General features: G+C 43.0%; 1 protein-coding gene across 3 annotated transcripts in view; it reads right to left on the reverse strand.

Annotated features, from left to right (window-relative positions):
* The window catches only part of TRIM2 (tripartite motif containing 2), a 150,540-nt gene that overhangs the window by 65,747 nt on the left and 60,528 nt on the right, over positions 1-24,265 (reverse strand). The window contains exon 1 of one of the 3 annotated variants that reach the window (XM_056562519.1): positions 11,465-11,617. The exons of the other annotated variants lie outside the window; for them this stretch is intronic. The gene's annotated coding sequence lies outside the window, so the exon portion shown is untranslated. Of the gene's footprint in view, positions 1-11,464; positions 11,618-24,265 lie in introns of those variants that run through there. 3 annotated transcript variants of the gene reach the window in all.

Raw genomic sequence — 24,265 nt, forward strand, 5'->3', positions numbered from 1 at the left:
ACATCTGCCCTGCATCTACCCTGCACCTCACACCCCGACACCACACATGTGGATTTCTGCAGCGGAAATTTTGCCATGTGCACATCGCAGCAGAATCCCATTGATATCATTGGGACTCTGATGCTGCGGAATCTCTGTGTGGAATTCCGCACAGAAATTCTATTGTGTTAACATACCCTTACACCTCAGGCTCTTTCCACACCCATGTTTTTGTCAATCCAGCAGAAAAGTATTTAAAAAAAAAATACTTGTAAAAAGGTAGACACTATTTCTAGACATATCCAGCAGAATCATGGGAAGCCAGGATAGGTCTAAAAATATTGGGCCGCTTCTGGTCCCGTCACTTGCTTGCAGACTATAGCGATCTGGAGATGGAGTTGCAGGAAGTTGCATAGATGGGATTTCTGGCAACTCTGTCTCCAGATTACAATAGTCTGCATGCAAATCACAGAATCAGAAGCGGCCCCAATATTTTTGGACATATTCTGCCAACTAGATATGGCTATGTTCACATGGCGGAATGTCCGCGCATAATTCCGCGTGAATTTTTACACAGACATTCAGCTGCAGCAAAGTCCCTAAAATTTCAATGGGATTCTGCTACACCGTGCACACGGCAGAATTTCCACTATATCTTTCTTGTACACTGGTGCCCAGTACTGTACACAATTATTTCCTTGTCATGGGCATCTATGCCCCTATTGATGCACCCCATGATTTTATTAGCCTTGGCAGCACCTGCCCGACACTGGTCACTACAGCTAAATTTACTGTTAACTAAGACTTGAAAGTCCTTTTCCACATCAGTCGTCCCAAGTGTGCTCCCATTTAATACATAATCCCAGCCCGGATTTTTCCTCCCCATGTGCATTACCTTACATTTATCAGTGTTGAACCTCATCTGCCACTTCCCAGCCCAAATCTCCAACCTATTTGATGCCATCAAGCACAATTCAATCTCCTATACTTAAAATAGATTTTGTTGCTGGATTCAGATGGAAAGCAGCATATACAGTTTTAGCTAGATAGAACAGTGCCGAGGTCTAAAGACTTTTTTTTTTTTAAAGATAGGGAATTTATGCCAGATGGGTATTCTCTCCTTCTGGCACAAAAGTATGGATTTTGAGTGAAACATTGATGCTAAGGAAAAGCTAACTGAAAAGGTGGTGTGACTGAGTAGCTATGCATATCCTTTCTTCCCAGAATTCTCAGTGGAGTGCTAATGGCCTATAAATCTCCACACACACTTATGGTGCTCTCCTCAAGGAGAAATCTTACCCCTTTGACCTACTGTATTAATGTGAAACTTCCTGTGCCATATAAGGGCCTGTTAACCTCATTTTGGCTATACACCTGTTGAAATGTTTTTGTTTTTTCTTTTTCCAAACAGATCCATTAAAGGATTTACAAGTTTTTATTGTGGCTTCTGTCATCTTTAAAAGTGTGTCTGTGTGACAAGTTTCCAGGACTATCTTAGTTTTGTGTCCTGTCATAGGCATCCTGTTTGACATGTTTTTTCTTAATAAAAAAAACCCTGCAACTGACAATTAAAATGAATAATTTTGAAAATACAAAAAAAGGGTTAAGTGGAATAATAAAACCAATATGCTGTAAAAGGCAATTACCCATAAAACTGACAGGCAAATAATGAATGAACCAGTCATTCATATGGTTAGGCCGGTTAGTGACACAGATGCGATCTGCAGGCCATGAATATCATTATGTCCATCACATGAATGAACAAGTGTTTAGTAATTTGCATGATACTATAAACATGTCTCATTTACCTTTATAATGAAACTTTACAAGGTTGGATGGATGGACAACATATGTATATTACATAGCCGGAGCTTCTACTTCCATGTAGATGGGTGTGCAATTTAAGAGCCAATGCACATAACACTGAAAGAGACCTACAATTGTGTTTTAAAGTGTGCATAATCAGACAGAATTTAATATAGAAAATATGACTGATCATGCAAAAACTGTATTTAACTGTACAGTATTCTGGTCTCCGAAAATTGTATTAGACTAAGATTATACACCCCCACCCTGCGCGTTTAGACACTTATCCCTATCGTGTGGATTAACGCTGAAGTACCCCATTAAAATCATCGAGCCAGTCTGTGGAGATCTCACACGTGTTTCCTGCAAGTCGACCACAGACTTTGCATGACCGGGAGGCATGTTTTCCAAGACGAAGGGGTAGCTACACCACCTGCAAGAATTAGGGGCCTTATAAACAACTATTACAAAAGACTGCACGCGGTCATTGAATTTAGGGTGTGTGGGGTGGTGTTTGAATAAGGTTGTTGTTGTTTTTTTTTGTTTATTTCTTGCCATGTTTTGTTGTATTATTGTACTATTCTATAACAGTTGAATAACAATTTTATAATAAATAAAAGAAATAGGGTTTTGCCTGCTCACTCATGTTGTTTTCTTTAAAAATAGTAAATATATTACCAATTCTCCAAGGTTATGCAAACTTTTGAGCATAACTTTATCCAGTGTGGATAGTCTCCACATTCAGATGCTAGTAAACTGTTCAATTTATCAGTTCCAGGTTAACCAACAACTTACATTTATTTACTATGAAATAAATAGGACCTTTATACCCATCTGGTTTATTCTACATTGTTAAACATACCCATGTTTTTTTTTTTTTTTTTTTTTTACTACAATATTCAATAAGCCTATATGCTTTGTACATAAAGCTGATCAGGATGCAGTATAACAACTGTTAGACCAGTTAGAAAGTTTTCCCATTCTAATGGTTCATTTGGCCTACATCTATTTCTCCCAATTCCTCTAAACACATAAATGCTCAGCTGAATATATGTTTTCCAGAGAAAGTTGCAGCCTGGTGGTGGCCTGCCACTAGGGAAACAAAGGGATCAATTGTTAACTCCTTCGCTCCCTGGGACATATGGGATGTCCCTGTAAAGGGTACTGTGATGTCCCGGTACAGGACATGCATCCCACAGTCCTATCAGCTTGAGTCCCTGCACATCCCCAGGGCTCACCTGCAGTGTACTCCCATAATGTAATTAGTTGTACATTGAATGTAAAGGGCCTTTGATATGGTCACATGGTTATTAGTCACATGATAATGGTTGTCACATGTTAAAGTCACATGTTTTGTTACCCAGAGAGCACCAGCTGACCAGATGAACCAAAGCTAGCCTATGGGCTCCTTGCACAGCCCCCCTTTATATGGAAGGGAGGAGCTGCAATCTTCCTCTTTGCTCTTCCACCACACTTTCTGCTGAGGTCAAGTCCAGTCCAGACGTCTCAGAGCCAGTGTTACAGCCACCAGTCAGTAAGTCAAGTCATCTATGTCTGCTGTCACTATCTTCAGTCAAATCAATTCTATTATACTCAGTGTGGCTTTCCTACGCAAAGTCACTTCAAGTCCCAGCAAGCTGTGAGGTCCCCTGTTTTACTTGTCATCTCTCTGGGATCCTGGCCTGTCCTAAACTAGGACTAGCGGTGCTACTGTTCGGGTGGTTCATGGTTAAAACCATGCCATGGCGTCACGAACATTTAAAGGTTAACACCATCTGCCCCTGGGCTACATCTGCCCCATCCACCTCACATCGCAACCCCGGGGTGCACCACAGTACACTCCAGCATCCGGACATACCCATCATTCTGCCTATTCAAGGCTTTGCGGGATGTGCTGCTGGAGATTGGAAGTGGGAGCCGACTGTCCATCACAGCCGGGATCCCGCCACGGCTGCCAAGACAGATATAAAATCAATCTCGGCAGTGTGAACCTCATACATGTCATGGTCAGTACTGACCAAGGCATTTATAGTATTGACAGGGGAGTGGGCGATCGCGAGGTCCTAATGGTTTCCATAGCAACAGGAGGCCAGATGATGGCCTCCTATCTGCCAAGTACAGGTCTCACAAGCCAACTGTCAGTATATACTGACAGTTATACTGTGCTGCAGTACAGATGTACTGCAGTATAAGTATAACAGGGAAAAAGTAAAAAAGTTTCAAAATTTAATGTTTTTCAATAAATAAGTGTAAAAAAAAAAAAAGAGTTCTCCTTTCCCAATAAAGCCCTATATTATCATAAAAAGCAAAACCTATACATAATAGGTGTTGCCATGTTCATAATGATTTGTACTGTAAAATGATAATGTGAATGTTGTACGGTGAAGGTCTTAAAAAAATAACAATAGCACAAAATGTTTTTAATTCTGTAAAGAAAAAGTAGAACAAAACTTATCAAAAGGTAGCATGTTTCGCTCAAATGGTACCTCGTCCCCCCAAAAAATAAGACCCACGCCAGGCGGTAGAACAAAAAATAAAAAAAAGTTATGGCTGTTAGAACATGGCAACACAAAATAGGGGAAAAAAGGATTGTGATTTGAAAAGGAAATAAAAAACATAAAAAGCTATATAATCATATCAACCCACAGAATAAAGATAACATCATTTTTACCACAAGGTGATTGCCATAAAATAAGCCAGATTTTTTCAAATTTTTCACAATATTTGAGTTTTTCACAAAAAACACTGCATGTATCAACAAAAATGATGCCCTAATATTATGCATTGCAGAGTTTTTACCATTTAAAGAGACACCTGCCAATTTGAAAAATTAAGGTACAAACAGACTGTATCATTAAAGGGTTAACATTTTACATGCACACACAGAAGGCCGGAAGAAGCGCAACCAGCATGAAACTTCGCTGGCAGTCGCCTCTGAGCTCTCTGCAACAAGCCACACACCAGATTGTCCGTTGAAGCCGTAGGAGCCGAGTCACAGCAGCCTTGCGGTGAGTGCGGGTACCCGTTTTCATCTGTGTGTACATTTTGAATTTGACTGTGGGCTTTCTGGTTCCCAGTACCCCCGGACTCGCAGGCACAAGGACTCTGGTCTCCCGCAGTGACAGACCACAGTGATCAGAGCCCCATAGGCGTTATCTATCATATTGTTCTAGGTCTTAGACCACAAAAGGGCCATCTTCAGCCTTGTTCAGTTGTAGTTAAAATTTAACATGCCTAATCCAATACGTATGCCCAATCTCATAGGTGGCCCCCACACTCACTGAATAGTCGGCTGGTCCCACCAAATTCAACAGGTTTGCCCAAATTTTCTCTTATGTGCATGGGGGTTTTTAGGCTGTATTCACACATACAGTATCCTGTGCAGATTTGATGTACAGGATTTGTAACTGCAGATTAGAAGTTGTGTTCAGCCATTTAGTTTACATTGAAATCTGCAGCAGAAAATCCTGTGAATCAAATCTGAACAGAATACTGTACGTGTGAGCGCACCCAATCATTAATTTTGCACACAAAAGAACAAATAACTAACTAGAGATTTGATTCCAAAATATTAAAATTTTTATTTATATACCGACAATAACATATATCAAATGAGATTAAAAAGGCAAAGGTACCCAATAGCGGTGGTAACTGGTGCAGAGATTATAATTAATTACATGACATGGCAAATATAAGGTGACCACAAACTAATGTTACAACTCCAAAAAAGTGCATGTGCTATATAGAAAAGTGCTATAATAAAGGGGGTTAACCAGGTATAATACCTAGCCAATATTGCACCTACTATAAAGTGCATGTGCCTCTGCCTAGATTACTATTCTATTCTCACCCTGTAACTTGGGAATTGCATACGGTATATAGCAGCATCTTATTGCCATAGTATGTCTAAAAAGTCCTTACCCATGTGGGACTGCACTCCTGTACCTCCGCAACCCCTACAGCTGTTTTGGCTCCTTCCTCTGGGGGCTCGCCAAAGGAGCCGAAATAGCTGTAGGGGTTGCGGAGATACAGGAGTGCAGTCCCACATGGGTAAGGACTTTTTAGACATACTATGGCAATTAGTTTATTGTATTATGACTGAAGTTATATATACCAGATGAGAATTAATGAAAAAAACAATGAAACAACTGATATGGAGATCATTCAGTATGCAGTAATGTCTTTTCATAAAGTTAAAGTGTGCGTACAGCCTAATGCTGAATTATCTTCTAATTGACAGAATATTTACTGTAAGCTAAGAGGTTAGATTGAGCACCTCATTCATAAGGATCTTTGCTTTGCACTTATCACTCCTGAAAGGAATTTGCTCCTGTGCCCTTGAGCAGTCTTAAAGGGGCACTCCGCTGGAAAACTTTTTTTTTTTTTTTTTTATATCAACTGGTGCCAGAAAGTTAAACAGATTTGTAAATTAGTATAAAAGGAGTTGGAGAGGCTCTTGTCTAACTACCCACCAAATAAACCCGGGCTACCTAATTAGACACCTATACCCAAGGTGTCATGAAGTAGTTTGTCTATTGGAATAAATATATTAGGGCTCAGGGTTTAGGACAAATGGACAGATAGTAAATTAAATTTATTTATTAATATATAGTATGATAATATAGAATAAAATATAATAAAATAGTGGCGTCTGCATCTCACAGGGCCCTTGTTGTTACGCTGAGCGCTCCGGGTCCCTGCTCCTCCCCGGAGCGCTCACAGCGTGCTCTTATTCGCAGCGCCCCGGTCAGACCTGCCGACCGGGTGCGCTGCGATAATACTCCCAGTCGGGATGCGATTCGCGATGCGGGACGCGCCCGCTCACGATGCGCATCCCGACTCGCTTACCAGACCAGTTCCCCGCCTGTGCTGACCCGGCGCGCGCGGCCCCGCTCCTTAGGGCGCGCGCGCGCCGGGTCCTTGCGATTTAAAGGGCTGGTGCGCCACTGATTGGCGCATGAGGTTTTAATCAGTACTTTCACCTGTGCACTTCCCTACTTATACCTCACTTCCCCTGCACTCCCTCGCCGGATCTTGTTGCCATTGTGCCAGTGAAAGCGTTTCCTTGTGTGTTCCTAGCCTGTGTTCCAGACCTCCTGCCGTTGCCCCTGACTACGATCCTTGCTGCCTGCCCTGACCTTCTGCTACGTCCGACCTTGCTCTTGTCTACTCCCTTGTACCGTGCTTATCTCAGCAGTCAGAGAGGTTGAGCCGTTGCCGGTGGATACGACCTGGTTGCTACCGCCGCTGCTAGACCATCCCGCTTTGCGGCGGGCTCTGGTGAATACCAGTAGCAACTTAGAACCGATCCACCGACACGGTCCACGCCAATCCCTCTCTGGCACAGAGGATCCACCTCCAGCCAGCCGAATCGTGACACTTGTGAAGGTGCAGCACCAACTAATATTACCTAAAGTATAAGTATTCCACAATATGAATAAATGTATTTAAAAAATATATTATTAAGACCACCATATATTTAAAAGTTCATATAAAACCTCTAATAGGAATACACTGTACAGGGATAGAAATCTGGGTTGGAGAGTCCTAGTTCATCCACAATAATCGATTCTCTCCTCTCTCCACAAGTTCTGCAAATTGTAACAGATTCCAGTAAATAGTTGTAACCAATAGCAACCATATAAGTTCTTGTTAGTAACCCATAGCAACCATTCATATGTGTCCGGCTGCAGCAGTAGATCGCAATTAAACACCTTTGCAAAAAATGTTCATACACTTGCTATTAGCAGATAATTATCAATATATACGCTTGTGTGCAGTAACTGTTAATATGCATTCATATCTTTAGACACTCTCACCACTCCCGGGATCTGATGCGCTGGACTCCACGGGGATGCTGCGATCTCCTCCAGTTGCGCTATGAAATCCTGCAGTGTGTTCTCACTGGGTGGCTCTCATGGCGTGAGACAGCATCACCGGAGACTCAGCCGTCTCCTATGGTGGTAATGCTGGATGACGGTGGGTTCCGGGTGGTGGTGCTGCAGCGGTGACGTCCTCGTGGCAATGAGGCGCGTATATCTCCTGTATCGGGTGCCGGGTGATTGACAGTTATGTTTCCCGGTGTCGGACTACTGGTTGCTCAGCTGGGCAGATTAACTGGTGGTCTCAATAGTTATTTAGGGGGACGCTGGACGCGTTTCAGGACTGTCTGAGTCCTTTCTTCAGCAGCTATGAATATGGGTGTTATAGGGGGTCACTGTATTGTTATTTATACATTTAACTCCTCCTCTGTCAATTAGTGACATCAGATCCAGGGTAAACAACTTAGTGGTAATAAATTTATGAATGGAAGTAGTAAAACACAGTTACAAACGTCTAATTTCTATGTGCTATTTGGGATAATAATGTCAATAAAATAAAAATAAAAATACATACATCTATCTCTTCCCATAAAATTATACCAATAAATATTCGGCTGTGACATACATTATAGATAACAGTCTTTCTTAAAATGAATGAATTAATATGTGGAGTCCATTTTTATGTAGATAAAATGGATATGGTATATGCTAAAATTTCTTGTCTTTGAAATGTAACTAATTAAATAAAAAAATAAAAAATAACTTGAAAATTATAACTAGAAAAATATAAAAATGTAAAATATATAATGGTTTGAACTTTGTAGTGTGTACTATGAATATATGGTGTTTGTGGTGGCGTGAATTTGTAAATTTGTAAATATATGTTGTTTATTTACTTTTCAACTCACTTTCCCTTACATAAAAAGTCTTATCCAAAACAAAAACAGCTAAAAACTAAGCTCGTCCATGCATTACTACTAGTAGCCAAGAGGTGTTTGCTTCGAAAATTGTTTCATTCTCTACCACCAGACTGAGCAGATGTTGTGGAGCAGATGCGCTATTTACTGAATATGGATAGCCTGAAAACATAGCTCACCAGGGGATGGCATGCGGTGCTGTATCTTTATTATCCATCATCTTCTTGATTAATGAATGATGATTCTTTTAGATCTTGGTACCTAGGTGCTAACGTGAAAGGAACACTGGGCCCTGTGTGATCTGCATTGACATTACATGCCTATTGGTTCTTGTAACATTTAGAAAAGAGTAGGAGAGTGATGTGGGGGAGGGGGTGGGGTTATATAGGTTTACCTGTATGTTGTAGTAGATTAATGTACTGCCCAAAGAACAATTATTCTGGAACATCTTTTGTTATAGCTAGGTGTTAATCCTTTCATCTATTATACATTTCTAGTAAGAACTAAATGGTCAACTGGGTGTTACCAGCTGTGGGCGTGTCCCTGCATTGTCTGGATCGGTTAGAGTTGATTGGATAGATTTAGGCAGTGTAGGGACCAGCTCCCAGATGGGAACACCCAGTTGGCTATGTAGGAATACATTTCTGGTGAAAACAGAGGAAAGGCACAACATATAGCTTTAGGGAAAATGTTTCAGAATTATTTCATGGTTAATAAAGTTATTTCCTGAAACAGACAAGTCTGGAGAGGCCACAGGTTCTCTTTTAGCATAAAAACTGGTTTAAATGGGTACTCCACCATTTTACATCTTATCCCCTTTGCACAGGATAGGAGATAAGTGTCTGATTGCGGTGAGTCTGACATCTGGGACCCCCTGCAATCTTCTGAACAGCAACCTGACTTTTCTCACGCCCGTGGGAACGACACACCCTCCATGCTTACATGAATTACAGCACTCATGTAGCTCCATCTCTCCCATAGAGATGCATGGAGGGGATGTTGACCCTCTTCGTGCATGAGGAGAGCCGCAGCACCTTTCACACGTTTGCAAAGGGTCCCAGTGGTCAGATATCCACAGAATAAGATGTAAAACACTGGGAATACACCTTTTAACCCTTTGGACTCATTCACACTATGGAATCTCCAATTAGGCAGAGATTTAGTGGGCAGCAGGTGCCGGAAAAAACTGCCAGCGATAGGACCGACAGGATATGCGCTGTACTAATTGATGGCAAAGCAGTCCGGAGGAATTCCACCAAAAGAATGAATGTGTTGATTGCAATTCTTGCTGCAGACACCACGCAGTGTGAACAGTGCAGCAGAAATCCACTTAAACAATCAGAGGCTGCTGAACCGGAATTTCTGAGCAGAATTCTGCTTAGAAAATACGTAGTGTGAATGGGCTCACGTGTAGTGATGAGTGGGGGGGCCATATTCTAATTTGCGATATTTCGCAAATATATGGACGAATATTCATCCTATGTTCGCGAAATTCGCATATTCGCTATGTTCGTTCACTTTTCTTTTCCATGCGAAAATCGTAATGAAATTCGTATAGTGCGCATGCACTATTATATCTTTCAATTAACTAACACTATACCCTACACTAGAACCTATCTGCTAAACTAACTTACCCTATCTAAAGCTAAAAGAAGGGAGGGATCAGTGTCCCCTGGAAGTGCTGATATTTGCGAATATTTGAATGTTCGCATATACGAAATATTTGCGCTCCACACCGACTCTACAAGCTGGAAGCAGGGAGGGATGATCCCCTTTTCATTTTACACAGTACACATCATTGTTGTGATGTGTACTCTGAAGAAAAAAAACGAATATTCGTCATTACGAATACATAGCGCTATATTCTAAATATTTGCGAAATCGTGAAGTGACGATATTCGCGGTAAAAATTAGCATTTTGAATATTCACACTCAACACTATTCACGTGTGGCAGATATGAAGCAGATATTACCAATAGACCTGTGTAGGTACAATCCAGAGGAGATCACAATTTTTCTGTGTGGAAATGAGCAATTCGATGTGTTGTTGATTTCACCACTTTCAGTGTAGCATGGGTGAAATGTGCAGAGAATCCCATGCAGATATGCAGTAAGATCTGCAACAGAAAATATTTACCACGTGTGGCCTTACCCTTGCAAAATGTATTACAAACTATGTGTCAAATTTCTAATAAAAAGACGTTCTCGCTTCTGCTTATGGTGTAAAATAATCCTTTCAAACTCCCCTCCACTCCAATGCAAATGGTTCCATACTCCCCGTTATTAGTTGTGACACCGATATAGTAGTAGTATGATACATGATCCCAACTGTTTAGCTACAGTGACCATGTGTCTGTACTACATTTAATCCCTGTAAAAGATGTAAACACAGTCCTGGATAAACTATAACTTTATATTATGTATTATATTATGAAAAAAGGGTCTGTTTTGTCAATTCCAAATATGTAACCCTAACAGAGAAGATAAATTGCTATGCACAATAACGGTAAAGGGGTCATAAACAAAGTGTTGACACTAGGGGGATACTAGTTCTGAGACTGATAACAAAGAGCTGTCATGTCCCTGTTCCTTTAACAGTCTGCCTCACTTCCTGATCCTTTTTCCAGCATCGCCTCCTGAAGTCTCACAGTATAGACTGCTTCCCTGTAACAGGAAACGTTACTTTGCTTTTATCTACGTCGCCTTATAGTAGTTTGATGGGAACTATATAAACAACCCCCTTAGTGCAGCACCACACCCTGTTGTGAACATTATAAGATGCTATAAGAAAATACAATGTGTGTTGAAGCCTGTCCAAACCTATAGTCAACCGAAAAAATGGGGCATTCCAAAGACATTCCATAGGTTACCCACAAAACAAGCCCTCGCAGGGTCATTAAGACAACAAATAATGAGCAGCGCTTGTTGGGTGAGACTTACCTGGGAGTACAGCACAGGGGTGCCAGCAGCTGTCCCCCGGCAGAGGGTCTTGTTTAGGCAGCACACACCATGACAAGGATAACAACAGTCCTGCCTCTGTTTATCCCAGTCTAGATTTGTCATCTGTGATGCAGCACATACTCCTTCCAGTGACATGGGAGGCTGAGCTAATATCAACCGCTTGCATATTAAAAATAGCTGACAGATTCCCTCCTACCTTGCCTTTCACGGTTAACATTTTCAGTGCCAGTTTCTCAAGGAAGAGCGAAAGGATTAACTACGTAGTTCTCTTTTGGCTCATTACAACTGCATTAAGTCATATGTTTTCCAGTAACAACGATCCAATCTGATTATTACTTCAGGCCCCGGTACAGGGAAGCAGATAAAGCAGAAACATGTGTACACTAGAGCTGGGAGAACAGGAAGGACATATCCCTCAGTGTAAAATGTCATTTTTCAACCATATCACCATCTGGTATTAAAGAGGTATTCCAGTATTTTTAACCCCTTAAGGACTCAGGGTTTTTCCGTTTTTGCACTTTCGTTTTTTCCTCCTTACCTTTCAATTTTCCACCTAAAAATCCATATGATGGCTTATTTTTTGCGTCACCAATTCTACTTTGCAGTGACATTAGTCATTTTACCCAAAAATGCACGGCGAAACGGAAAAAAAAATCATTGTGCGACAAAATCGAAAAAAAAACGCCATTTTGTAACTTTTGGGGGCTTCCGTTTCTACGAAGTGCATATTTCGGTAAAAATTACACCTTATCATTATTCTGTAGGTCCATACGGTTAAAATGATAAAATTTATAAGTTTAACCCCTTAAGGACTCAGCCCATTTTGGCCTTAAGGACTCAGACAATTAAATTTTTACGTTTTCATTTTTTCCTCCTCGCCTTCTAAAAATCATAACTCTTTTATATTTTCATCCACAGACTAGTATGAGGGCTTGTTTTTTGCGCGACCAGTTGTCCTTTGTAATGACATCACTCATTATATCATAAAATGTATGGCGCAACCAAAAAACACTATTTTTGTGGGGAAATTAAAACGAAAAACGCAATTTTGCTAATTTTGGAAGGTTTTGTTTTCACGCCGTACAATTTCTGGTAAAAATGACATGTGTTCTTTATTCTGAGGGTCAATACGATTAAAATGATACCCATTATTATATACTTTTATATTATTGTTGCGCTTAAAAAAAATCACAAACTTTTTAACCAAATTAGTACGTTTATAATCCCTTTATTTTGATGACCTATAACTTTTTTATTTTTCCGTATAAGCGGCGGTATGGGGGCTAATTTTTTGCGCCATGATCTGTACTTTTTTTTTACATTTGCATATAAAAAACTTTTAATACATTTTTTATAAATTTTTTTTTAATAAAATGTATTAAAAAAGTAGGAATTTTGGACTTTTTAAATTTTTTTTCGTTCACGCCGTTCACCGTACGGGATCATTAACATTTTATTTTAATAGTTTGGACATTTACGCACGCGGCGATGCCAAATATGTCTATGAAATTTTTTTTTTACGCTTTTTGGGGGTAAAATAGGAAAAAACGGACGTTTTACTTTTTTATTGGGGGAGGGGATTTTTCACTTTTTTTTTACTTTTACTTTTACATTTTTTTACATTTTTTTTTACACTTGAATAGTCCCCATAGGGGACTATTCATAGCAATACCATGATTGCTAATACTGATCTGTTCTATGTATAGGACATAGAACAGATCAGTATTATCGGTCATCTCCTGCTCTGGTCTGCTCGATCACAGACCAGAGCAGGAGACGCCGGGAGCCGCAAGGAGGAAGGAGAGGGGACCTCCGTGCGGCGTTATGAATGATCGGATCCCCGCAGCAGCGCTGCGGGCGATCCGATCGTTCATTTTAATCGCGAACTGCCGCAGATGTCGGGATCTGTATTGATCCCGGCACCTGAGGGGTTAATGGCGGACGCCCGCGAGATCGCGGGCGTCGGCCATTGCCGGCGGGTCCCTGGCTGCGATCAGCAGCCGGGATCAGCCGCGCATGACACGGGCATCGCTCCGATGCCCGCGGTTATGCTTAGGACGTAAATGTACGTCCTGGTGCGTTAAGTACCACCTCACCAGGACGTACATTTACGTCCTGCGTCCTTAAGGGGTTAAAAATGTCATCTTCTGACCCCTATAACTTTTTATTTTTCCACGTACAGGGCGGTATGACGACTCATTTTTTGCGCCGTGATCTGAAGTTTTTATCTGTATGATTTTTGTTTTGATCGGACTTTTTGATCACTTTTTATTCCTTTTTTAATGGTATAAAAAGTGACCAAAATACGCTTTTTTGGACTTTGGAATTGTTTTGCGCGTACGCCATTGACCATGCGGTTTAATTAATTATATATTTTTATAGTTCGGACATTTACGCACGCGGCGATACCACATATGTTTGTTTATTTATTTTTTTACACTGTTATTTTTTTGGGGGAAAAGGGGGGTGATTCAAACTTTTATTAGGGAAGGGGTTAAATGACCTTTATTAACACTTTTTTTTTTAAAATTTTTTGCAGTGTTATAGGTCCCATAGGGACCTATAACACTGCACACACTGATCTTTTACACAGATCACAGGCGTGTATTAACACGCCTGTGATCAGTGTTATCGGCGCTTGACTGCTCCTGCCTGGATCTCAGGCACGGAGCAGTCATTCGCCGATCAGACACCGAGGAGGCAGGTAAGGGCCCTCCCGGTGTCCGGTCAGCTGTTCGGGACGCCGCGATTTCACCGCGGCGGTCCCGAACAGCCCGACTGAGCAGCCGGGTCACTTTCACTTTCACTTTAGAAGCGGCGGTCAGCTTTGACCGCCGCTTCTAAAGGGTTAATACCGCACATCGGTGCGATCGGCGATGTGTGGTATTAGCCGCGGGTCCCGGCCGTTGATGAGCGCCGGGACCGACGCGATATGATGCGGGATCGCGGCGCGATCCCGCTTCATATCGCGGGAGTCGGCGCAGGACGTAAATATACGTCCTGCGTCGTTAAGGGGTTAAAGCTAAAAAATTATAGGTTCCTTTAGAAGAAGAATTCCCATCTTAGACATATGGATCCTAGAGGATCATGGGACCCCTATTAGGACCAAGGGACCGACATTCCCCAATTCAAGTTACTTAAAGTCTTCACAAAATTTAATGGAGAGCTGGTCCTCTCCATTAAAGTCTACAGGACTGGCACGTATTTTCCATAAAATGTATACTCTTTGACAAGAAAATCTTCATTTCTAATTTACTGTTCAACATGACTGGAATATGAATATTAAAGGAAAACTGTCAGCTTGCTCCCCCAGCACTAACCCCTCCCATAGACTTGCATAGCGGGGGCGGGGGTGATGTCACACGGGGGGGGGAGTCGTGATGTCACTATACTCCGGCCCCGTGGTCGCCACACGGCTGTTTATGAGCTGGCACCGTGGCGTGCAGCTGAAACAGGTGGGTGGCGAATACAAGATTGCGGGGGTCGCCAGCGGCGGGACCCCCCGCGGTTAGACATCTTATCCCCTATCCTTTGGATAGGGGATAAGATATCTCAGGACCGGAGTACCCCTTTAAGTTTGTAGACCAAGGATTCCCAGCTCCTGGCTCTCAGGATGTTCGGAAACTACAACTTGAAGCATGTTGGGATTTGTTAAAGGACAGGTGGAGGGACATATACTGGAGACCAAAGCTGTAGATATTTAACCCCATTTACTCAACACATAAAAATGCCCTAGTAAAAATAGGGGCATTTACTCACAAAAGATCAGAACTCCCACTATAAGCCAATGTAGAGGGACACTGCAAACAGTGACTGTGGAGAGTTTGCTAAGTGCAAGAGAAATTAATAATTCTCTCAGCTGGTCCACTATCAGCTTAACATCAGCTGGTCTCAACAAAAGGGGTTGTACTACATGGAGACCCTTTTACAGACGGTGAAAGATCCCCTTGAACCATTAACCCCTAAGGCTAAGTTTCCACTTGTTTTTTTTCTGGCAGTTTGTGACCCAAAGCCAGAAATGTTTTCAAAAGGAATAGGACATATAAAGGAAGGACTTACACTTCTCCTCCCTTATGGATCCACTTCTGACTTTGGCTCAAAAACTGCCAGAAAAAGAACTAATTGGAAACTTAGGGACACAACCAATTAAATTTTTGCATTTTTCGTTTTTTTTCTCCTTGCCTTCTAATAATCATAACTCTTATCTCTTTCCATCCACAGACCCATATGAGGGTTTGTTTTTTGCACAACCAATTGTCCTTTGTAATGATTGTGTGGGGAATTTGAATAGAGAAGCAACATTTTGAAAATTTTGGAGGGTTTTGTTTTCACGCTGTACTCTTTATGGTTAAAATGACATACTTTTCTATTATTATACTGCTGATTGTGATGTGGTAAAAAGCAGCAATTTTGGACTATTCCTACTCACTGTACAGGATCATTAACATTATATTTTGATAGTTCGGTCATTTACACACTTGGTGATACAAAATATGTTTTTTTTAATGCTTTTTACAATAAAATATGAAAAAGGGGTCAATTAAATATTATTAGGGGGAGGGACTTTTCATATGTTTTTAAAAACTTTTTTTACACACTTTTTATGTCCCCAATGGGGACTATACACAGCAATCTTTAAATTGCAGATACTGAACAGTGCAATGCATAGACATAGCAGTGATCAGTATTATCGACGATCTTCTTCTCTGGTCTGCTCGATCTCAGACCAGGCGATCCAATCATCCATTGAAATGCCCGCACTGCTGCAGATGCTGTGAGCTGTACTGATCGCGGCATCAGAGGGCTTAATGGCGGACATCAGCACGATTGCTTATGTCCACCATTACTGATGGGTCCCTGGCTGCTGATAGCAGCCAGGACCTGCCATGCATGATGTGATGTCCTGGTGCGTTGAGTACCAGGACACTAGGACGTACATTTATATTTTAGCCTTTAGGACATAGAAAAAAAAAATATGTCATCACCACATGCCATAGTCATTGTTTTGTTGGAAAATTATTTTTTTATTGTTACCATTTTGGGGTAACTATAACTAATCAATTAGCCTTTATTATTTTAAACAGAACATAACCTAGTTGTCAAAAACACATTGCAGATGTTTTTCTCACAGCTGCCTTGACAACCCAATGGTAACATAAAAATGTAGTATTGGGGGATCAGAGATATTTCCGATTACATCTATTACAGAGGGATGTCGACTGTTATTTACTGCTGTGCCTGCACCATCAACAAAACAGTATGGCAGTACACAGGAATGCCCGCCTACTGTAACAAACTAGTATGCCAATGGATGGAATGGGGTTAAATGTAAATTCTCACATGGGGAGATTTACTAAAGCTAGTGTAAAAGAAAAGTTATATATTTGCATATGGCAGTTCTATTATATTTCCACAAAGCCTCTGCAAAATTAAATAAATCTGATTGGTTTCTATTGTCAACTACAGCTTTATCCATACAAGCACCAACAGCGTCAAAAAGGCTCATGGAGTGCCCATGAATTTATGGACTGATATCATTGTCCTGCTGTGCTTTTCTTTAGCTTCCCAATGTTATATACATGTAAATGAAAACTGTAAATCTAATTCTGCACTTGAAAACGGCAAAATGTTTATATGTCTTGCACAACGGCAAAACTCACAACGGTACTGCAATGCAATTGCAACGTGCAAACACTGTCTCACTCTGAACCCTTAGGCTATGTCCACACAGAATCCGGAGTCTGTGCTAGGATGGCGCAGGAATGTGCAGTCTCATAGACGGCTATGTATTCCGTGCAACGTCTGCACACAGAATAAACACGGAATACAGAATTGCCAGGCTGGAAACATCTGGCAGGGAAATTCCGCTGTGTGCACAGCAGGTTCCTGTTGACTCTGTCCGTGTGGACATTCCAAGCGGAATTTCGCAAAGAAATTCCAATGTGTGAACATGGCCTTACATTACCCTTTTATACAAGCAATCTAGAGCTTAATCTACAACTACATGTTGTCATTCAACCAATGATAGATAGGAACCTTAAAAGGGATACTCCACTGGAAAACATTTTCTTTTAAATCAACTGGTGCTAGAAAGTTAAACAGATTTGCAAATCACTTCTATAAAAAAAATCCCAATCCTTCCTGTACTTCTTAGCTGCTGTATAATACACAGGAAGTTATTTTCTTTTTCAATTTCCTTTCTCATTGACCACAGTGCTCTCTGCTGACACCTCTGTCCACATCAGGAATTGTTCTGAGAAAAAGAGGTTTGCTATGGGGATTTGCTCCTGCTCTGGACAGTTCCTGACATGGACAGAGGTGTCAGCAGAGAGCACTGTGGTCAGACAGAAAGGAAATTAAAAAAGAAAATAGTTTCCTGTGTATTATACAGCAGCTGATAAGCACTGGAAGGATTGGGAAGTATTCTGTTTAACTTTCTAGCGCCATTTGTTTAAAAAGAAAACGTTTTCCAGTGTAGTACCCCTTTAATTTTAACAAATATAAAAGTAGATTTTCTGGGATGGAATTTTTTTAAAATGGTTTTTGGAATCTCTCAATAAGGGTGGGTTCACACTACGTTTTCTCCCATACGGGAGCGCATACGGCAGGGGGGAGCTAAAAGCTCGCGCTCCCGTATGTCACCGTATGCGCTCCCGTATGTCATTCATTTCAATGAGCCGACCGGAGTGAAACGTTCGGTCTGGTCGGCTCATTTTTGCGCTGTATGCGCTTTTACAACCGGACCTCAAACCGTGGTTGACCACAGTTTTAGGTCCGGTTGTAAAAGCGCATACGGCGCAAAAATGAGCCGACCGGACCGAACGTTTCACTTCGGCCGGCTCATTGAAATGAATGACATACGGGAGCGCAAGGTTTTAGCTCCCCCCTGCCGTATGCGCTCCCGTATGGGAGAAAACGTAGTGTGAACCCAGCCTAATTCTGCACTGAAGAAAAGGTGATACAATCTTATTTACAAATATCCATATCCTGTACCAGCTCTGAACAGTCTTCCTCTTTGTTAGGGCATGTTCACATCAATTCACATATCTAATACCTATTTTTGTGCTATACATCAGCAAACCAGAAGAAAAGGTATACCAATGTATACTGTAGTGCATGCGTGCCAGATTAATTGATCGAATAAATGAAGTCTTAGGGTCGGGTCAAACTTAGTACATCTGTAGCGGGTTTCTTGCAGCTGAAGTTCCACAAGCAGAAATTCTGCAACCGAAAATCTGCAAGTGAATTATGTTGCTACCGAATTTCCGCAGTGGAGAATCCACAAGTGGATTTTGAGCTGCAGTAAACCCACTGGAGATGTGCTACATGTGACCCTACCCTAAAAGGGAATAGATTTGGTCCATTTCTAAATGTATGTAGTTTTTGCTTGACTTGAAAGGTGCCACCGGTATTAGGTTTCAACAATTAGGGTTTGCCTCTCTTTTGGCTAAACGGCTATGTAACATAAGGCTTGACATATGCACTGCAATGCATACTGTTATGCTTTACTGAGATAGACAAGGTGTAAAAGTCCATCTCAGATAGGCACTAAGGAGATGCAGGGGGAACTTAGGGAAGCTTATCGGCTTACTGGGACTTGTAGTTGCAATTATATAGATTGATGCAGCCACGCTTGAATTTAGTATTTGACAAATTTGACTTGACTACTCAGACTGGACTGGACTTCAGAGGAATCCCCACTATGTTTAGATCCTACCGTTGACTTTGACTTTCATCCACGGTGTAGGGGATAACTTGAAGTAGAGGCATGGTGGCTGGACTAGGCATCAGGCCTCCTTCAGGAACACTCCACACATGGCTGTTTGAAGGAATTTGGGGGCCCCAAGCAAAATGGACATGGAGGGCCCCCCCTTGATGTTCACGCACGTCACGCTCTAGGGCCGGCATCAGGACGTAGTAACGCCAGCCCTTGAATTCTGGGAGGGTGACGTGAGCGAACGTCGATACGAGGTCCCCACATTAGGTGCAGCAGAGTTCCCCCACGTTAGGGGCGGCACAGTTCCCCCCACGTTAGGTGCGGCACAGTTCCCCCCACGTTAGGCGCGGCAGAGTTCCCCCCCACGTTAGGCGTGGCAGAGTTCCCCCCCACGTTAGGCGCGGCAGAGTTCCCCCCACGTTAGGCGCGGCAGAGTTCCCCTCCACGTTAGGTGCGGCAGAGTTCCCCCCCACGTTAGGCGCGGCAGAGTTCCCCCCCCCCACGTTAGGCGCGGCAGAGTTCCCCCCACATTAGGCGCGGCAGAGTTCCCCCCACGTTAGGCGCAGTACACTGTTCCCCCCACGTTAGGCGCAGTACACTGTTCCCCCCACGTTAGGCGCAGTACACTGTTCCCCCCACGTTAGGCGCAGTACACTGTTCCCCCCACGTTAGGCGCAGAACACTGTTCCCCCCACGTTAGGCGCAGTACACTGTTCCCCCCACATTAGGAGCAGTACACTGTTCCCCCCACGTTAGGCGCAGTACACTGTTCCCCCCCACGTTAGGCGCAGAACACTGTTCCCCCCCCACGTTAGGCGCAGTACACTGTTCCCCCCACGTTAGGTGCAGTACACTGTTCCCCCCACGTTAGGTGCAGTATGTTCCCCCCACAGACATACAGCCTTCAGCCATATACAGTGTATGGTTGGAGGCTGTATGCCTGTCTTACTGCCCCAATTCAGTGCTCCGACCACCGCTCCGGGGTCACGATCTACTGCTATGGCCCATAGCCTATGATCGTGACCCCGGAGCGGTGATCGGAATATTGAAGATGACTTGCTGTTGCCCGCTGGTCACTTACCTACCATGCGTGCGCGTCCTCCTCACCGCTCCGCTCTGTTGCCATGGGCGCATGCACAGGACGTCAGTGACGTCCCTGCGTGCGCTACTTCCCGTCGGCCCCTGCGTTTTTAAAGTTAACGCGGGGCCAGCGGCCGCACAGAGGTAACCAGGGCATCCTGTGTCCCGAAAAGATTTTTCGGGACACAGGGATGTCCTTAATAGTGATGGGGGGAATTGCCCCGTCTCTACAGGATGGGCAAGCATCAGCTCTGCTCGGGGCCCCAAGCAAATGCTTGGTTTGCCTGTCCTCTAGCGACGGGCCTGACTCCACAGACTCCTCAGACTTATCTTCACTGTACCTCAGCTACAAGAGAGTGAGCTGAACCCTGACTTCATTATAAGGGTATGTTCACACTGCGGAATCCCCGCGGAATTCCGCGAGTAAAGTTCCGCACAGTGAACGGTAGCATCTGTGTGAATGGGTCTTCCGCGAGACCCGTTCACACTGCGGAATTTCAGCGGCGGACAACTCCGCCGCTGAAATTGTTCTGCGCAAAGAAAGAACATGTTCATTCTTTGCGCAGTAGTCCGCGAGCTACTGTATAGCCATCAATGGTGACGGCGCAGTGCCGTGCGGTCCTACCGCCGCCTGCCAGACTAAATCTCCGCTCGCTGAATTCTGCCAGCAGAGATTCAGCTGCAATTCCACAGTGTGAACATACCCTAAAAGTGGGACAGTTTAGAGAGATCCCATTGGTCACTGACAAGCCACCTGTTCACCTTGCATACTCCCCTTGACAACAGGGTTTCTAAGAACATTATTTAAAATGACAAACAACAAAAACTTAACCAACATATGACCTGAGAGTTTATAGTTCTTAGGAGGGATATGGGCCCAGGGGGACACTGAAATAGAAGCCGCCACACAGGACGGGCAAGTGTACAGAATAACAAATTCTGTACTGGGCTACCACAAATATCTAGTCTGTACAAATTCTATGTAAAATTTTGAATAGCAATAAATCTTCTTGTTTGATGGAAGGTCAAAAACCTCAAACTGGTTCATGTAGCATTCTGGTGAGCACTGTAGGGTCACAACAAGTTGTACTACATATCTTACATTACTTAGTGCATACTAGAAATGAGTAAGACAAACATGCAGATTCATCATTCTTTGTTTCCTATTAGGACAGGTAAATTACTCGCTAAAGATTCTAAAAAGGCTTTACAAGGACCCTGTCAAGTTTAAAAGTGATCAATCTCCTATAGACATGTCCTGATCAAATGCAATGTCAATTGGAATCAGTACAACCCCATTTGCTTTGCCTAGTTGTGATGTAGCATAATCCACATTGGTGATCTTTGGTCATTCAACCCCTATAATGGTCACAATTTTTGGGTAGCTCAAGTCTAACTGTTAGACAAGTGATTATTGGCTTGTAGTTTACACCCTTGATGCCCTAATAAAATACACATGTACAGATACATTATCTTCTTAGAGGGGGAAAGGGCAGATAGAAGCCTATCAACTCCATAGACACTCAACTTTGATACAACAACGAAAAATAATCCAACATGGCAGACAATGCATTTTAGATAACATGAAATGTTAGAATCTGACAATTAAGTTGAAAAATCAACAACAAAGCTATTCAATTGTACAGAAGCTTGACAGCTAAGAGTACAAACTGGTACAGCTAAACACTGGCATCATTCACTTGTTCAGAGACTGTAACACAGAGAACAGCTTTTCTAGTGTATCCCTCAGATAAATCATGTTTCTTTTCAGAAATTCCCATGAGTTATGAGGAATTGTTTCCATGTGAACAATATGTACAAGATTAGTAACCTGGCCTTTTCAAAGAAGAGAAAAAAGCCCCCCCCCCCCCACCAAAAAAAAAGGCAGAACAACTAAGAAAAAATACTTTATTGCCTGCTGCAGTAATCTTCTACTCTGACTCTGAATGCAATGAATATTTATTATAATTTAAAAAAAATGTAAAAAAAAAGCCCTGAACAACACTACATACTGTGCATGAGTTTCCTGGATGCACATCATCCCAAGTTTCATAACTTTTATAATAATGTAATAAAAGAGGCTAAAAATACAAAAAATGAGAGGTGAAAAAAAAAAAAATTTCAGAATATAAAAGCAAAAAATCAAGGTCAGACTCTCTAGGGCAGAGCTTTTAAACTTTTTATGTTGGTGACACCCTATCTAGACATAATCTACCCCACAGATTCTGCCACTTCATTTCCATCCTTGATCCTCCCCTGTGCCACTTCATCCTCCCCTCCTGACCACTCCCAGTGCCACATTATTACCCCCCTTCTTTATTCCCCACTGTTCCAATGCAGTCTCACCTGGCCTGTGTCTCTGGTAGGCCTAGGTGGAGGCTCGGCGGGTCTGAGAGTGATGTCCTTCTGTGCTGCTTCTCATCAGGACATCACGGGTATCAGTTCCAGCAGCCACCGCAGCTTACTGATTTAAAGAGGCTGTGGCGCCAGCTACCTTTTCAAGAGAAGCAACATGGGAGGTTTCCACTTAATATCAGCGATCAGCTGCTGCCAGATAGGACCATTCTGCAACACACCTGGGGACTGCCGCCAACATGTGTTGCAGCACCCAGTTTGAAAAGCCCTGCTCTAGGGCCCCTAAATAATGGTAATGTAGAGTTGTCGACTAAAGATCTGGAGCTAATTAAAGGGTTACTCCGCCCCTAGACATCTTATTGTAATGTCCCAGTATGGGATATCATCCTACAGTCCTATCTACTTGAGTCCCTGTAGGTCCTCAGGGCTTACCTGCAGTGTTCCCCCATAAAGTGTATAGGTTGTACATAAAGTGTAAAGGACCTTTGATATGGTCACATGGTTATTAGTCACATGATAATGGTTGTCATATGTTAAAGTCACATGTTTTGTTACCCAGAGAGCACCAGGTGACCAGATGACCCGCAGCTAGCCTATGGGCTCCTTGCACAGCCCCCCTTTATAAGGAAGGGAGGAGCTGCAATATGCCTCTTTTGCTCTTACACCTCTCTTAGATCCTGAGGTCAAGTCCAGTCCAGACATCTCAGTGCCAGTGTCCAGCACATCTGGAGGCCTCAAGCCTAAATTGCAGCCACAAGTCAGTAAGTCAAGTCATCTATGTCTGCTATTCCTATCTTCAGTCAAGTCAAGTCAGTTATAGCCAGCGTGGCTGTGTTAAAGTCTGTCAAGTCACTGCAAGTCCCAGCAAGCTGCGAGGTCCCCTGTGTTACTTGTCACCTCTCTGGGATCCTGGCCTAGCTGTAAAGACTGTACCAACTGTCTACCTCAGTAAAAGCTACCGTTTACCTAACCTGGCCTTGGACTATTATTTACCTGAAAGGTCCAGTCCTCCCCGCACGCGCGAGTGTTCACAGCTCCACACAGTCAGTCCCCAGCAGTGACACCTCTTCAGGGCTGCGAGGAGGAACCAAAGAGTGCCCTGTGTTGCACAGGGGAAGATTTTGCCCACCGGACCAAAATCAGGAGTTCCCTGGGCGCAGCCATGATGGAGGCTCCGGCTGCTACGCTCGTCTCCGCTGTCATCTGTCAAGCACCCGCTGCAGCACAGACTCTGCAAACACCAACGATTGCCAGTATCCAGTCTCTGGTGCCAGTAGCTATCAGTATTAACCCGTTAGTGCCCGCAAGTTTAGTTGCAAGACGGATTACAACCGCGTGCCTGCAAAATAGAGGGGGAACATCCATTACAGTACCTCCATCAGTCAAGTCAAAGCCGCTGCTGCGCTACAGTAAGCATCTTAACAGGAGAACGCACCTTAGCGACAGCACACTCAAAATGAAACAGAATGTCAGAATCCAGATCAACCAGGTGACAGCAGCCCTTCATCTCCAGCAGCAAGGTCAACACCTGACCCAGCAGCCAGGATCTTGCCAGCCCTGCCTGCAGTCAGCATCAACAGTCCTGATGTTCCAGCGTCTGCACCGGTATTCATGGGGATCCCTGTCCT

Source organism: Hyla sarda, chromosome 1 (assembly GCF_029499605.1).
Source record: "Hyla sarda isolate aHylSar1 chromosome 1, aHylSar1.hap1, whole genome shotgun sequence".
Lineage (NCBI taxonomy): Eukaryota > Metazoa > Chordata > Amphibia > Anura > Hylidae > Hyla > Hyla sarda.